General features: G+C 44.6%; 1 long non-coding RNA gene across 2 annotated transcripts; it reads left to right on the plus strand.

Moving 5' to 3' along the window:
- Nucleotides 1–10590: 10590 nt before the first annotated feature.
- On the plus strand, nucleotides 10591–14024 carry LOC128417057 (uncharacterized). 2 transcript variants are annotated; one of them, XR_008331372.1, is made up of 3 exons: nucleotides 10591–10657; nucleotides 11680–11754; nucleotides 13927–14024. It is a non-coding gene; the product is annotated as an uncharacterized LOC128417057 (long non-coding RNA). The 2 variants fall into 2 exon arrangements; XR_008331373.1 differs by having other exon boundaries at nucleotides 10652–10719; nucleotides 11675–11754.
- Nucleotides 14025–15787: the final 1763 nt, after the last annotated feature.

Here is a 15787-nt window from a genome sequence, read left to right on the forward strand (position 1 = left end):
TGTTACTGTTATTCTTCCACTGTCTGAAACTGTAATCATTTTGATAAATAATGATGATAGTAGTCTGTGCTTTATTTAAAGAAAAATTTAGTCAAGGTGGTGGGGAAAATGAGAAGAGAAGACAGTTCTGAGATGCAGGACTCACTGCTTAAAGTGTTTAGACAATTATAGAGGTGAAACTAAAGGTAAATATTTTCTAGACTAAGAGCAGCTGACATCCAAGTTTAAGCACAGAATTTAAAAGCAGAAAGAGAACTGACCAGATTCTTCAAGGGCTCAGAACCCTGCCAGTTCTTCATCTAATAATTTTTATTATGTTTGTCTGATTTCAGGCTGCTATTATATGGAGAGACTCTATTGGTTGACAGGGCCAAAACTGGAGATAGTTCAGCTGGGTTTGATAAGTTTTACCATTATTTATGGGACACTGGTGGTGCTGTGGGTTAAACCACAGAGCCTAGGACTTGCTGATCAGAAGGTCGGCAGGAGCCGGGACCGAGCAACGGGAGCTCCCGTTGCTCGGTCCCTGCTCCTGCCAACCTAGCAGTTCGAAAGCATGTCGAAGTGCAAGTAGATAAATAGGTACCGCTCCGGCGGGAAGGTAAACAGCGTTTCTATGCGCTGCTCTGGTTCACCAGAAGTAGCTTAGTCATGCTGGCTACATGACCCAGAAGCTGTACACCGGCTCTCTTGGCCAATAAAGCGAGATGAGCGCCGCAACCCCAGAGTCGGTCATGACTGGACCTAATGGTCAGGGGTTCCTTTACCTTTACTTTACCATTATTTATTGCTCTACAACTGCATTGGCAGTAAGTCTCCTCCACCTTTTCCTCTTTCATTCACCTCCTAAGTTTTGAAAAATCATTCTCCTTCAAAAGCCCAGTCTTTTATAGACCAGTATGTAACCACACACACACACACACACACACACACACACAGAGTATACAATTTAAAACAACAAATAAACAGTGCAATAAAAATTGATAGTTTAAAATGCACAACTCACAAGCCATTACGTTACATATAAGAAAAATAGACATCCAGAAGCAAAGGCCTTACAAAGTGAGGCTACCTATAACACTGCCTGTTACCTTCTGAAGAACTTTGGAGCATCAGTGTAATGTGAACATTGGGTTAAATTGCACAGTCTTTGAGCTCATTTTTGAGTTAGCACATCTCTTCACACAGCTGGATGTTCTGAGATAAGAGGCCAGGTGCACTGGGTTACCATAGCAACAGAGCAGAGGTCAAGTGTATGACTTTGCCGAGTCAATTCACTCTCCCGTTGGTTCCTTACTTGCCTTTTCTCCAAATTAATCCCCTGCTCCAGTATTGAGCTGTTTCCTTTTGGAGCAGTTACTTTAACAGCTGTTTCATTGTGGTTGGCCTTTTCTGCACGATTTCTGACTCTACAATATTTTCATGCTGTGGTGGCCAGGTCTGCACATGGTATTGCAAGTTTGCTTGCTCCACAGGTTTGTCTAATGGCCTTATGATATTGGCAGTTTTAATGTCAATCCCTTCCTAGTAATCCCTAACAGAGTGAATTCACCTTTTCTACAACTGCCACATATTGAGACAACATTTTCATTGTTGTCCACCATGACCCCAAATGCTTTTCCATGGTCACTCACAGACTCTGATGAGTTCGGCCCCTGTTAGTGTACATCAGTGTTTCTCTAGCTGTTTTTGGACTACAACTCCCATCATCCCTAACTAGCAGGACCAGTGGTCAGGGAAGATGGAAATTGTAGTCCCAAAACAGCTGGAGAACCATGTTTGGGAAACACTGGGGTATATATTAAATTAGATAGGGAAATTGCCCCAATATGCATCATTTATATTTGCTTTATACTGACAGATCATCATTGTCATCGTCATCACCATCATCCGATCAGAATTTTGTGAAAGCAAGCTGATACCACTTCAGCAAAATTTGTTCATCTATATCCTTGGTAATCTTATATTTTTTATTTTTATTTTTTAAAAATGAATTTCATTAGCTGTCCTGGAAGAAACATAAGTCAACCAGTGAGTAATTCATCAGATCTCCCAGCCTTATCTTTGTTTTCTCTAGATGTTTATCGCTGATTCTAAAGGGCACAGGTTTCTTCTGCTCACTGACTTTGGGATCTGCAACATTTTCACTGTTCTGTTAACCATGACCCTGGAACTGCAGGTTTGTGATTGATGGCATTTAGAGTTGAGAATGACTTTGACCTTGTTCTCCCTCTCCCTGCCATCCTACCCATAATATGTACTACAGTAGGTAACAGCTCCAAAGTCCATGTAAAAGTTGGCTGTAGCTACCACACACCATTTATTTCTTTTCCTTTTCTGTTTCTAAATTATGCACATGAACTTAGATTAATTTAAATGGATGTGCTTCCTAAGTGAGAAAAAAGTTAGTTTTGATTTTAACATTCAACTGAACTGAACCTTATTTTTTTGCCTCTCCTAGAGAACTAGTGCAATACTTGTTACTGATATCAATGTAGTTTCTGAGTCTTGCTGTTGTTTTTCATTTTCATTTTATTTTGCTTATGGCTGAGACTGTAACTTCATTATTTTATCAAACTATCAGGGATGTAGTTTGGGGTCTTTATTTTTTATTGGAAATGTCTATATGATATCGCTAAGGTTTAGCTCCTTCGTGGATCACTGCATTGTCATGGCAAAGGGGCTTGAATAACTCAGAGAAGCTATGAGCTATGCCATGCAGGGCCACCCAAGATGGACAGGTCATAGTGGAGAGTTTTGACTAAACGTGATCCACCTGGAGCAAGAACCGGCAAGCCACTCCAGTATCCCTGCCAAGAAAACCCCATGGACAAAGACAACAGGCATATAAAAGTTATGAAGCTAGAAGATGAGCCCCTCAGGTTGGAAGGCATCCAACATGCTACTGAGGAAGAGCAGAGGACAATTATAAGGAGATTCAGAGCTGATGAAGTGGCTGGGCCAAAGCCGAAAGGATGTTCAGTTGTGGATATGCTTGGAAGCGAAAGGAAAGTCCAATGCTGTAAAGAAAAATACTGCATAGGAACCTGGAATGTAAGAACCATGGTAAGCTGGTTGTGGTTCGAGGACCCGACCCCCGCAATGTGGAAAGAATACACAAGGACACGTTATATAAGGTTAATGGGCAATGAAAGGCCACAACTTTATTGATTACAGCAGTGAAAAGGTATTGGCTTAGGCATTGGATCTCTCAAGCAAGTGGGTTTATTCACCAGTAGGTGGAGCCTGTTGATGCTAATCCAACTATAGGCTCTCCCCTGATGTCACCAAGGGTCGTGCCATGGCCTCCCGCCAAGCAGGCATCGGACAGAATACACGACCGCCAGATTCCTTTAACGGAATACCCCTAAATTGAAGGCATAGGCGATGGCCACACCTAGCTCTTCGACACACCACAACACATTATTTCAATGCCTAACCGCCACCCGAGCCAAAAGGCTCGCCGCCAATACCCTCACGGCTGTAAACAATCCCGGATGCAATTGATGACACTATCTAACCAAATGTCATTCCCCAGGTCTGATAAATGCACCCCGTCATTCCGGTATAAGGCTTGTTCGCCGATCTGGATACGGTCATGATAGATGACTCGGCCATCCATGAAGCGCACCCAACGGGCCACTGCCCGATTTACGAGTTTCCTGGTTTTTTCAATGGCCATACAGCTCTGCGCACCGCGCCAAAAAATTCTCTTCAGCAAAGAGGACCAGAACACCGTCGTTCTGGGACATAAGGCTGCAAACGCATTCAAGTCTCTTTTTATGTTTGACAACAAGTCCACGCTCCTTCTGTTGGCAAGGTCATTCTCCCCTAATTGAATGACAAGGATATCGGGAGGGCCGAACGTGGCAACTTTCTCCCACAGCAATGGCATAAGCTCGTCCCAGCGCATGCCTCTTCTCGAAAACTAGGAAACTCGAACTCCAGGTGGTAAACCAAGATTAGGCGCGAGGCCGCAGCTGACCGCCCGAACGCGGGCCCAATAGACAATACTGTGCCCGCAAATCCACACGCATCTCCTGTGCACAGCTGAGGATGAAAAGACAGAGAAAAAGAACCGGTAAGTAGGGGTGATGTATCCGGGCGCAATCTAACGAATATAACTTTTATAAGCATTGGATTTCCACCGACCCAATTCTTTGATCTTATCCGCAGGCAGACCCAAGTGGGCGGCTGTTGTTGCGGCACCGATTCTGAATGAGCGCACGGCATATTCAAGGGACGGTAAACCACACACCTCGATAGCTTTGCGGAGTACCCTGGTGAATTGGTGTCTCAACAAGGGTGACCCATCCTCGTGAACCAGGAGCAGACCAGGGCCGGGTGGTCTAAGGTAGAGGTACCACCTAGTGTCCTTTACCGGGCATGGGCCCTGCTGAGCCGACGCTGTCAGCTTAACTAGAACCCCCCTACCAGCCTGATCAGTTTTGGACTGGCATATCCTGACCGTCAAAGTCGATTCAGACAACTGCACGTCCTCCATAAGGAGGCCGCACGTTGAACCCCTTGCGCCAGCTTCCACCACGACTTTGCCAACTCTCAGAGCGCCAAAAAAGGCGATGGCGTACGCCACAGAAAAGAGGCGGGCCTCAAACTTGCTCCAGCAAATTGACCTGAGCTTCGTGCGTATTTGAGATAGCAACCCATAAGAAATTGGCTTACGTCCCTCGGCCCTGGGGGGTTGTGACCTGCCCCATCCTTCAATAGCTCAACGGATCAGAAAGTTGCTGCACGGGTCGTCAGAAAATGTGGCTTTAGAAAAGAAGCTGATGGCCGCTACGTGTATCTTTAATGTTTTGGGAGCACGTCCCAAATCATCGAGATGGGAAAGGTACTGAAGAACATCGTCAGAGGTGGGTGGCACGTTATGCGACAGCCCAGATAATCCAGACCTGAAACCCAGGAAATCGCACCAGGCCTTCTTGTAAGACCTGAGAGCGGAGGGTGCGACAGACGCTAATACTCCCTGAATCACTTTGCGTCTCCAACGTTCCACAGGTGCTCCGGAAAGGGCTCGGGCAACGGTTGTGCACCAGGTGCTAGCGACCGGAAGCGAGATATCTGAAAGCGAGACAAAGCATCGGCTATATCATTACTGGTCCCAGGAATAAATCTGGCTGAAAATATTATGTTGTACTGAAGGCACCGGAGGACGAACGCCCGCAGAAGGGAGGAGACCCTCGCAGACCAAGATGACTGCCTGGCTAGTATGTTCACCACTGCCAGGTTGTCGGTCCTGAAGCATACGCGGCGATTTCGAAACTCCTCCGTCCAGATGTGAACGGCCACCACTATAGGAAAAAACTCAAGAAAGGTGAGATCCCGCGTGATGGCCTGACCCTGCCATCCCGTTGGCCATCGTTGCGCGCACCAACGTCCCCTGAAGTACAAGCCAAAGCCTAGAGACCCAGCCACATCTGATTGGACCTGGAAGTCTGATGACAAATTTAAAACATCCTGCCATAATTATACCCCATTGTATTTTTCCAAAAATGTCATCCACACCTCCAGGTCAGCCTTAACCGACTTGGGCAGACGGACCCTGTGGTGTGGGTGCCTGAGACCAACTGACAGCCTGGCTAGGCAAGCGCAGAAGGGGCGACCGGGGGAAACTACCCTGCAAGCGAAGTTAAAATGACCTAATAGAGATTGAATTTGTCTAAGGGTGATCTTCCTTAGGGTAAGGGCGTCTCGGATTATTTCTTTAAGGGCGTCAATTTTTTCCTCAGGTAGGTGAGATGACTGGGCCATTGTATCCAACTCGATGCCCAGGTACGTGAGGCGCGTGGCCGGTCCCTCGGTTTTTTCGGCTGCGAGGGGAACACCCAAGTCCTGGGCCAGAGCTGAGAAGGCCTCAAGCAAGGAGGCGCATTCCCCCGTGTTGGACTTTCCCACGAAAAGAAAATCATCCAGATAGTGCGTGACCCCAGTGGAATTGGTCCTAAAACACAAGGCCCAGTCCAAGAATGTGCTAAAAGTTTCGAATGCCGAACAGGCTACTGTGCAGCCCATTGGCATGGCCCTGTCAACATAGTATTTTCCTTGAAATTTGAAACCCAGCAACCAGAAGTCACTGGGGTGCACTGGCAAAAGGCAGAAAGCCGATTCAATATCGCACTTTGCTAAAAGTGCCCCGCGACCAAAACTCCGGATTAGTTTAACTGCCTGGTCAAAGGAGGCGTATCTTACCGTGCATAACTCTTGCGGAATGGCGTCGTTAACCGAGCCGCCTTTCGGATAAGAAAGATTGTGAATGAGCCTAAATTCCCCAGGGGTCTTCTTGGGGACGATGCCTAATGGTGATACGTGTAAGTTGGGGATGGGGGGTCTGACGGGCCTGCTACCCTGCCAGCGCTCACTTCCTTGGCTATCTTTCTCTCAGCGACTTCCGGTCTCTCTCTAACTGACTTTTGATTGGGGGAATCTTTTGCTATCAAAGAACCTGCAATAGGGATTCTAAACCCGCTGGAAAATCCTTCCCGGAGGTAGGAAGCTGCATTTTTATCCGGGTAAAAGGACAGAAGGTTGCAAAGGGGGGCAAGCTTGATAGGGGAAAACGCCAATTCCAGAACTACCTCATCTTCTGTTCCCTGCCGCGGGGGCTCCCCTGGAACTGGAATGATGGAACCCCCGGCCTCCACGAAAGGAGATGGCAACTATAAATATTGACATCCTGGGCATCAGTGAACTAAAATGGATGGGAATGGGAGAATTCAGTTCAGATGACCATCATATCTACTACTGTGGGCAAGAATCCCCTAAAAGAAATGGAGTGGCCCTCATCAACAAAAGAGTCTTAAAAATGACAGAATGATCCTTTTAACATCACAGTAATTGAAATGATGAATAAAGTCATAGTCATTCAAAATATCAGAAAATATCAAAAATCATTCATCAAAACGACTAATACAATTCACAGGGTCTCACAGGGAAGGACTTGTACAGTAGCAAACTACACTGAGAATTCTCAAACATCAAGAAATAGCACTATTCTGTCCTAATGGTTTTTACAGATATATATGTATGTATGCATTTATATGGATTCTACCTCAATGATACAATTTACATAAATGACAAAAAAGGCCACCAAAGAAAAGTAGCCTGTGTTGATTTTGCCTCAGCTCCACGGCAACCTTCTCAAAATGGCTTCCACAGCAAATCATTCAGGAAAATGAAATCCACAGGTCCACTATAACATAACATACATAACATACATAACATACATAACATACATAACATACATAGCATACATAGCATACATAACATACATAACATAACATAACATAACCAGACAATGAAGTTATAGTTTTCAGAAACACATTTTAATTTTTTAAGGGAAACATCAACTGTTCTCAAGGGTGTAAGGTAAAAAAAGGTAAAAAACCCCTGGATGGTGAAATCCAGTCAAAGACGACTATGGGGTTGTGGCGCTCATCTCCCTTTCAGGCCAAGGGAGCTGGTGTTTGCCCACAGACAGTTTTCCGGGTCATGAGGCCAGCATGACTAAACCACTACTGGAGCATGGAGGACCGTGACGAGTGCCAGAGCGCATGGAAATGCTGTTTACCTTCCCGCCACAGTGGTACCTATTTATTGACTTGCCCTGCTGTGCTGTCAAACTGCTAGGTTGGCAGGAGCTGGGACTGAGCAACGGGAGCTCATCCCGTCCTGGGGATTTGAACCGCTGTCCTTTCGATCAGCAAGCCCAAGAGGCTCAGTGGTTTAGACCACAGCGCCACCCGCGTCCCTTCGCAAGGGTGTAGGGCCTTACAGAAAAGGAGGTATCCTAACTGTACTGAGGTAAATCATTTTTCTCTTTTTACAATGGACTAACTGTCCATCATTGTTGCTGCTCATCATTGTGGCTGCACACAAACCCGCACACACATATGGTACAATCTTTTATTTACAGTGGTGCCTCGCAAGACGAAATTAATTCGTTCCGCAAGTTTTTTCTTCTTGCGAGTTTTTCGTCTTGCGAAGCACGGTTTCCCATAGGAATGCATTGAAAATCAATCAATGCGTTCCTATGGAGACCGTCTGGGGACAGAGGGGAAGCGCCGCGCGCCTTCCCCTCTGTGCCCGGACCTGTTTAAAGCAAGGGGTGGCAGGGAGAAGATTGCTTCTCCCCGTTGCCTGCCCCGCAATCTCCGGGGACAGAGGGGAAGGCATGCGCGCCTTCCCCTCTGTCCCCGGACCTGTTTTAAAGCAAGGGAAGGGGCAGCGGGGAGAATCGCTTCTCCCCGTTGCCGCCCCTTGGTTCAAAAGGGGTCCAGGGACAGAGGGGAAGGTGCGCTGCGCTTCCCCGCTATCCCCGGAGCTTGCGGGGCAACCTTCATTTTGCGAAGCAAGCCCATAGGGAAATGCGTCTTGTGAAGCGGCTAAGAAAATGAAAAACTCCTTCGTCTAGCGAGTTTTTCTTCTTCCGAGGCGTTCGTCTTGCGGGGTACCACTGTAATGGCAGCAGAATGAATGAATGAAACTTTATTTGCGTCAGCCATCAGCCATAGCAACAAAAGAACATTGCGGTATAAACAAGAAAACAAACAATGATCACAACCCATCATAGCAAAGCAAAAGTTTATAGGCTTATAGGCAAAAGCTAAACAGAAAAGCAAATATCTCCATCTATGAAGGACCATACCCTGTCCAAATTTCAGCAACACAGGATTCACACTGGTTTGCACTGATTATTCAAGGGATGGTAGCAAGCAAAGGTTGTATAATTGGCTAATAACATTTCTGATTCCTAGACTGATAAAAGATTATAAAGCAGGTGTGTTTTTTTACAAAAAGAACTTCAACACTTCATCCTGTTTTCTTTAATTTTATTCAATCAGGAAGCCTTGACACAGTACATTGCAACTTTCCTAACCATGAAATGTTCCATCAGGTATCTTCTGCCCCTCTTTTTAAGTACAAAATGTGCTCTCAGGACATGGTATTGACTGTAATGTACTTTTTGTATTTCTGTGTTACAGGAAAATGGCATCTATATGAATGTATGAAATGTGAATAAAAATCTAATGCAGAGGCTTATAATTTCTTATTTTATGCTCGTAACTATTATGTACTTAACTAATACCTGGGGACAAGCCATATATACAATTTGTTCATTAAGGGCACTAAATTTTGCTTCTAAAAGCAAAATTTCAGAAAGATACTTGCATTAATTTTCCCACAAGGGTAACCAGTATGGTTTGGGGATCACTTGCATTTTCCGTTTTTGTTTTTTTTTTGTTTTTTTTACTATTTGGAAATTCCTAAAAATGGCTGTGGCATGCTATTTCTAAGAGAAGTGAACAAACCATTCAGACATGGTAACCATTTTATACTGGTTTTAAACCAATAGGTCCAGTGACTCTTGTCTTGGACACCCTTACATTTAGATTTCAAGGTGGAAACATAAAAAAAAAAAACAGGTGAAGAAATTTGCAAGCAGGTTTTTCCCTTTTGATGGCAATGAATCCTGCCAGAATGCCAGAGAATAACTGCAGGGGTGCAACCATTGGTGTTTTGAGGTCTGTAAATCAGCTGTCAAATCCATTTCATCCTCAAAGGTGTCTAGCACAACAAGCAAACAAAAACTCTGGGCCCATTTGTCCACAAATTGTCAGTGTTCTTACCTAAGGGTACCATGTCTATGTCTATGTCTATGTCTATGTCTATGTCTATGTCTATGTCTATGTCTATGTCTATGTCTATGTGGAGAGAGAGAGAGAGAGAGAGAGAGAGAGAGAGAGAGAGAGAGAGAGGTAAAGGAGATTAAGCAATTGCTTATTCCTAGGAAAGGAATATGTTCTAATTCAGGGATCAACTGATCAAACCCTTACTAGCAAATTTGTGGGGGAAATCTGAAGCCTCCCATATTAAATACCTTCTGAAGTATAGGTCAAATGATATTGCACTGACCATGGCAAAGTCTCTTTCAGAGGTTGCAAGAAACAAAGACCATCATGCTCTAGACATGATTGGGCCGACCCTATCAATGGAGGAGTGGCTAATATAGAGTTGCACCATATGCTAGCTGGTAAAAGAGCCTCCAGTTGAGAAGACCAGGATTGGCAGGGAAAGGCAGTGGTTAGAGCATGGATACCCAGCATGAGAACTGACATGTTCCCCCCCCAAAAAAAAACCCCAGCTCTCTATTTTGAAACATGAAACGTTGGAAGCTACATGAAATGTAGCATTTGTATAAAGCAATTTACCATCACTTCCATGACATCATATTGCGATCCTCAGAACCACACTGGAAGGTAGGTCACTATGATTAAACCCATCTTTCAGGGGGAGAGAGAATGTAGTCTGTCTAGGGCCACCTATGCAATCATGCCAGATGAGGACTTCCAGATTCATAGCTCAATCACTTCCCAGATTTGGAATTCTAGACCTATCGTCCCACCAAATAACCCACATTAATTTATCGTCAGAATGCAACCCTAAACCATTCTCCGCTGCAAGCAGAGATATTTCATCATCTCTACTCCCAACTGTCAACAGCTTCCTGGAACCTTCAGACATCCATCCTCTGATTGGCTCTCACCACACTGCCATAGTTCTGAATGCTTTGTTCCAATATAAAGGAGGACTTGGCTCAGTTCCTCTCTCCTCACAATCAAGAGAACGCTACCCGTAAGTTTGTGAACTCTTGCCTACTCATCCTCAAATGCTAATCTGCTTAATACTCCTCACAGCCAGGTAAGGAGGCTGCCTATAGACAGATTCCATCTGTAGCCGGTTCTGTGGTTATTTATACAATCAATAGCTCCTTCAGGAATTTCAGCAAATATTAAAAGGGTCAGTGCAAGAGGACTAATATGGCTCCCTGCCATGATTATCTCACTGCCAATGATTTGGTGATGGCCAGTGGTGCTCTGATAATCTGTAAAGTCATGAAATACAAATTTAATAAATAAATCATATTAAGAATAATTCATCATGGCAGATCCTTCCCTGTATCCCCAAGGAGAATTCAAAAAGTCAGGCAGCAATCTGATTTCTTTCCGCAGGGCCTGTAAGACAGAGTTGTTCCGCCTGGCCTTTGGCTTGGAGCCAATTTGATTCCCTCCCTCCCGCCCTCTCTTTCTTTTTTCTTTTCCTTCTCCTCCTGCGATGAGGCTACATTTTAATATTTTAATGTTCCATTATTTTAATGTTGTTTTTTATTTTTGTTTTTAAGTTGTAATCATTCATCTTGTTTTTATTATTGCTTGTAAGCCGCTCTGAGCCCAGCCTTGGCTGGGGAGGGTGGGGTATAAATAAATTATTATTATTATTATTATTATTATTATTATTATTATTATTATACAACAATAAGCTTTATCAAAAGATCTTCAGCCAAAGGAAATGCAACTTTTAGCTTTTAATTAGAAGCGCAAACAATATTGCAAAGTAGTGTTAAAATTTAAGCAGCTAGTGTGAAGAAGAAGAAACCCCGTCAAAGATCAAGTAAAAACCAAGCATTTACTTGATTATTTTCCATATTCCAACTTCCTCTAAGCTAATGTGTCACAAACTTTACCAGCTCATTCACCAGGCAGAGCAAGGAAGGTCCATCAGTTATCCTAATGCATCCCACAAATGTCATAATTACTCCTGCTGTATCGATCTAGTGCTTGGAGCAAATCGGAAACACTATCTTGTTCCCCAACAGGTGAGTCTTATTTTCTGACTGCTACAGAAGAAAACATGATTAAAAATAAGAAGCTTGTCAATGCAGCAATAAGAAGACGGGTGAGCTTGGAGGACTTTGTCCAAACAATGAGGTTTATGGGAAATCTAAGTTGATGCATAAATCTTTTCCAGACTTCCAAAAGGTACCCCATAGTACTTTGGGTTTGATGCAGAATTTGTCGTTCTAAGGGTGCAAACCTATGCACAAGAACTTGGTGTTAGCTGAATGGGCTTAAGATCCATACAAAGTCTCCCCATTCTGGTCCTGCCCTCACCACGCCCCCAGAATGCATTCATTCATTCATTCATTCAATCACTCATTCATTCAATTTAAACCAACCTCAACTCATTCAGCTTCGGCTCAGAATTTGTCGTTCTTAGAGTACTGTAGTACCAATGAACAGCTTTCATTGTTCTTTCTCTATGCATGGATCCAAGGCAATACATTATATTAATTATATATTAAATCTGTATGATTAATTAATATGTTGATATAGTATAACAAAGAACTGATAAGACAGTATATTAAGGTATAATAGCATTAGGATAGAATAGATTATTCATTATATTATTACAATATCCTCCCCTGCCCTATTATGTATTACTATTAATAGTAATCAATTCATACCATCATTTTATTCATGCAATGTAATGCAATGTGTTATTTAATATGTTTCCGTGTTAACCTCCATTATGTAAATTATAATTTACAAAATCAAAATCCTGAGCTAAGCGATTTTGTAGGAATGTCATAACCAAGAAACAATAGAATAGCAGAATAGATGTACAGCTAACAGCTGTGGCAGGGTGTGTGTGGGGGGATTTGCTGCATTCTGAGCAAACATCAGAGTGGGTCCTGGGATAGCTGGGGAGAGAATTTGATCAGCAAAGTGCCAACAAAGAGAAGCCTTTTCCCTTAATAAATATCTGCCTCATTCCAGTCTTTCACCTGTGCCTATCTTACCCCCAAGCAGAGGCTTGGACTGGATGATGATCACGTTCAGCTCTGTCTCTGTGGATGGTTTTGGTTGGCAGTAGAGTTGTATTGGCTCTGTTGTACAAAGTCACTCAGCTCCAAGGTAGTGGTGAAGCTTGAACTAACCACAAGGTAGGATGCCATAACCTATCCATATTGCACAGACCACACATCTGCTCAGGGTGTGAACTTGAACAGTTTCAATTTCCCAGTATTTTGGAGCTTGAGTGAACATGGGAAGCCCTTTAAAAATGTTTGTTTGTTTGTTTGTTAATTGAATATAAATAGATTCCAGATACCAAATTTTGCAGAGCGAGAAACAGAGAAGACAAATTGAGAAATTTGAAAATTTGAACAAGTGGGTAGGGTAAGATGGGGTGGTGACAAGGAACATGTGGATTCTCGTTTCCAACTAAATGTGGTCCCGTTTGGTATCTGGATCTCATATTTCCAGTATTTACAGTGTATTTAGGAATATTTCCAGGAACATCCATGCTTCTTGGGGGCATGATGGGAGTTGCAATGGACCTTGATGTTCCAAATGGGGAGAAACACGAGAAATTAACTAGTAATATGCCAATTTTGACTTGGGTGCTTCCAGCAAGATACCAGAAACAATGTGCTCTCAGTGTTAGGATGCAGAGGAACAGTGTGGTAGTCCTATTCATGTGTCGTTAAATAGGTGTAGGGCAATCCTGGGTGCATCAGGGAGTGGCACTGTGCCTCTTCCCCCAGTGCTACATCTATCCCTGTGCTCCTGCTGTCCACACAGAGTGTAGACATCTGAAACATGGGATCCACACAATCAGAGAACCCAATGGCACAGAAAGTACACCCACATGCTTGTGAAACTTCTATATCATGGGTAGGCAAACTAAGGCCCAGGGGCCGGATCTGGTCCAATCGCCTTCTAAATCTGGACCGCGGATGGTCCGGGAATCAGCATGTTTTTACACGAGTAGAATGTTTCCTTTTATTTAAAATGCATCTCTGGTTTATTTGTGGGGCCTGCCTGGTGTTTTTACATGAGTAGAATGTGTGTTTTTATTTAAAATGCATCTCTGGGTTATTTGTGGGGCATAGGAATTCATTCATTTCCCCCCAAAAATTATAGTCCAGCCCCCCACAAGGTCTGAGGGACAGTAGACCAGGACCCCTGCTGAAAAAGTTTGCTGACCCCTGTTCTATGTCAGAAGCTGTCCACATGTATTTGCCCTGTCCATTCTCATCACAGTATATGCTGCTCCTTTCTGTAGGACCTGTCAAAGATGCTTATTTGGGTTTCACTGGCTTCCTGCCTCCTATCACATCATGATGGTTTCAGTATGGGGGTACTCTTCTCTTCGTCTATGGTAAGATGGCATGCAGTAGAGATGGCTTTTTAATGCAGGGGTTACACAGTAGGGCTGGGGGTGTTTTGTTCTGTTGAGGGCCACATTTTGTTCAGGGTAATTTGATGGTAGGGGTGAAAAGATCTTCCAGTTTCAGTTTCAACAGTTTCTCATTTTCCCAATCTTAGATTTGGTCTCCCACCTTTCTGCAGCGAGATGCTGATTTTTGTGTGAAAAGAAAACTCTTTAATATTTCTTCTAATAATCTTTCTCATTTTTTGTCTTACGTTTTGACTACTGTAGAGATTTGTGCAAGCAATTTCTCCTTAATATAATCCATTTTTTGACTGTTACATTTAATAGTGGATTCATTTTATGCACACTTTTACTCTGTTTTTGTGGTTGTTTAGTTGTCATAGTCGTTCGACTCTCCATGACCCCATGAACAAGAGCATGCCTTGGAAATTCTCACTTTCTTCTCCAAGCTTCTCCTTTTTTATGTCCATGGAGTTTGCTTGTCAAAATACTGGAATGGATTACCAGTTCCTTCTCTAGGTGGATCACATTTAGTCTAAACTCTCGGCTATGACCTGTCCATCTAGGGTGGCCCTGCACGGCATAGCTCATAGCTTCTCTGAGTTATTCAAACCCCTTCGCCACGACAAGCCAGTGATTCATGAAGCGGTTTACTCTGTTACTTTACAATAAATTTGCTTTTGCAGAGAGAGGGTGGGGAATCCTCTTTTCTAAAGCTTCATGGGTATATATGAGCTCAAGAAGACGGGAATTTCATGCCACCAAAACCTCTTTCTCTCTGGCCCTTGGGAAGTCACTAGGTGAATCCTCTCATGAGTCCTGCCTCACATCAGTGGCGTAGCGTGGGGGGTGCCAGGGGTGCCGGCCGCACCGGGCGCAACATCTGGGGGGGCGCGAGTCCAGAGGGCCCAGCCGCATCGTGCCCTCGGCCCGCCCCTATTGTCAGAGCAGCCGGCCAGCCTCCGCCTGCTCCTACCTTGCCTACCCGAGGACTGCGGCAGCGCCCGCCCCCGTGGCCACCTACCCCCGCCTCGCCCATTGGCTTGCCTCCCTCGGCCCCGCCTCTCTCCGATGGCCGCGGGGGTGTCCTGCTCGGCGCCGGCGCCTTTTTTCAGGAGGTAGGGAGGCTGGACGGGGAGGTGGGGTCGGAAGCGGGCAGAGAAGGAGGGGAGCTCGTAGCCAAAAGGGCTGCGCCGGCCGGCAAAGGGCCGGGGAAAGTTTGGAGAGGAGAAACGCACGGTCATGATTTCCCGGTGGAAGCGGCAGGATTAGGGATGGCGAAGCGTAATTACGCACGAATTTCGCTGGGTGAGGACTTCGGGGATCGATCGGCGGAAATGGGAATCAATTGGAATATGAGAAAGAGAGAGAGAGAGGGACCATCATTCATAGGCATAGATTTGTAGGGTTAGGGGGCGCAAATCCACGGGTTAGGGGGCGCAAATTACTTGCCTTGCCCCGGGTTAGGGGGCGCAAATTACTTGCCTTGCCCCGGGTGCTGACAACCCACGCTACGCCGCTGCCTCACATTTCCTTTTGCCAGGCTGGAACTGTTGCAATACTTCCTTGCTTGCTAGAATGGATAATCTCTTAGAGCAATCAAATGAAACTTTAACACAAAGAACGATAAAATCTGACTTCCAGAATGGGGCCCCTGAAAGGCTGCTTATTGCAGAATGCATCTTATGGGATGATAAAGGTCCCCACCCCTGCTCTAGAAGACCTCAGTCTCTGACTAGGGTGGGGGTTT

This window comes from Podarcis raffonei, chromosome 7 (genome assembly GCF_027172205.1).
Source record: "Podarcis raffonei isolate rPodRaf1 chromosome 7, rPodRaf1.pri, whole genome shotgun sequence".
Lineage (NCBI taxonomy): Eukaryota > Metazoa > Chordata > Lepidosauria > Squamata > Lacertidae > Podarcis > Podarcis raffonei.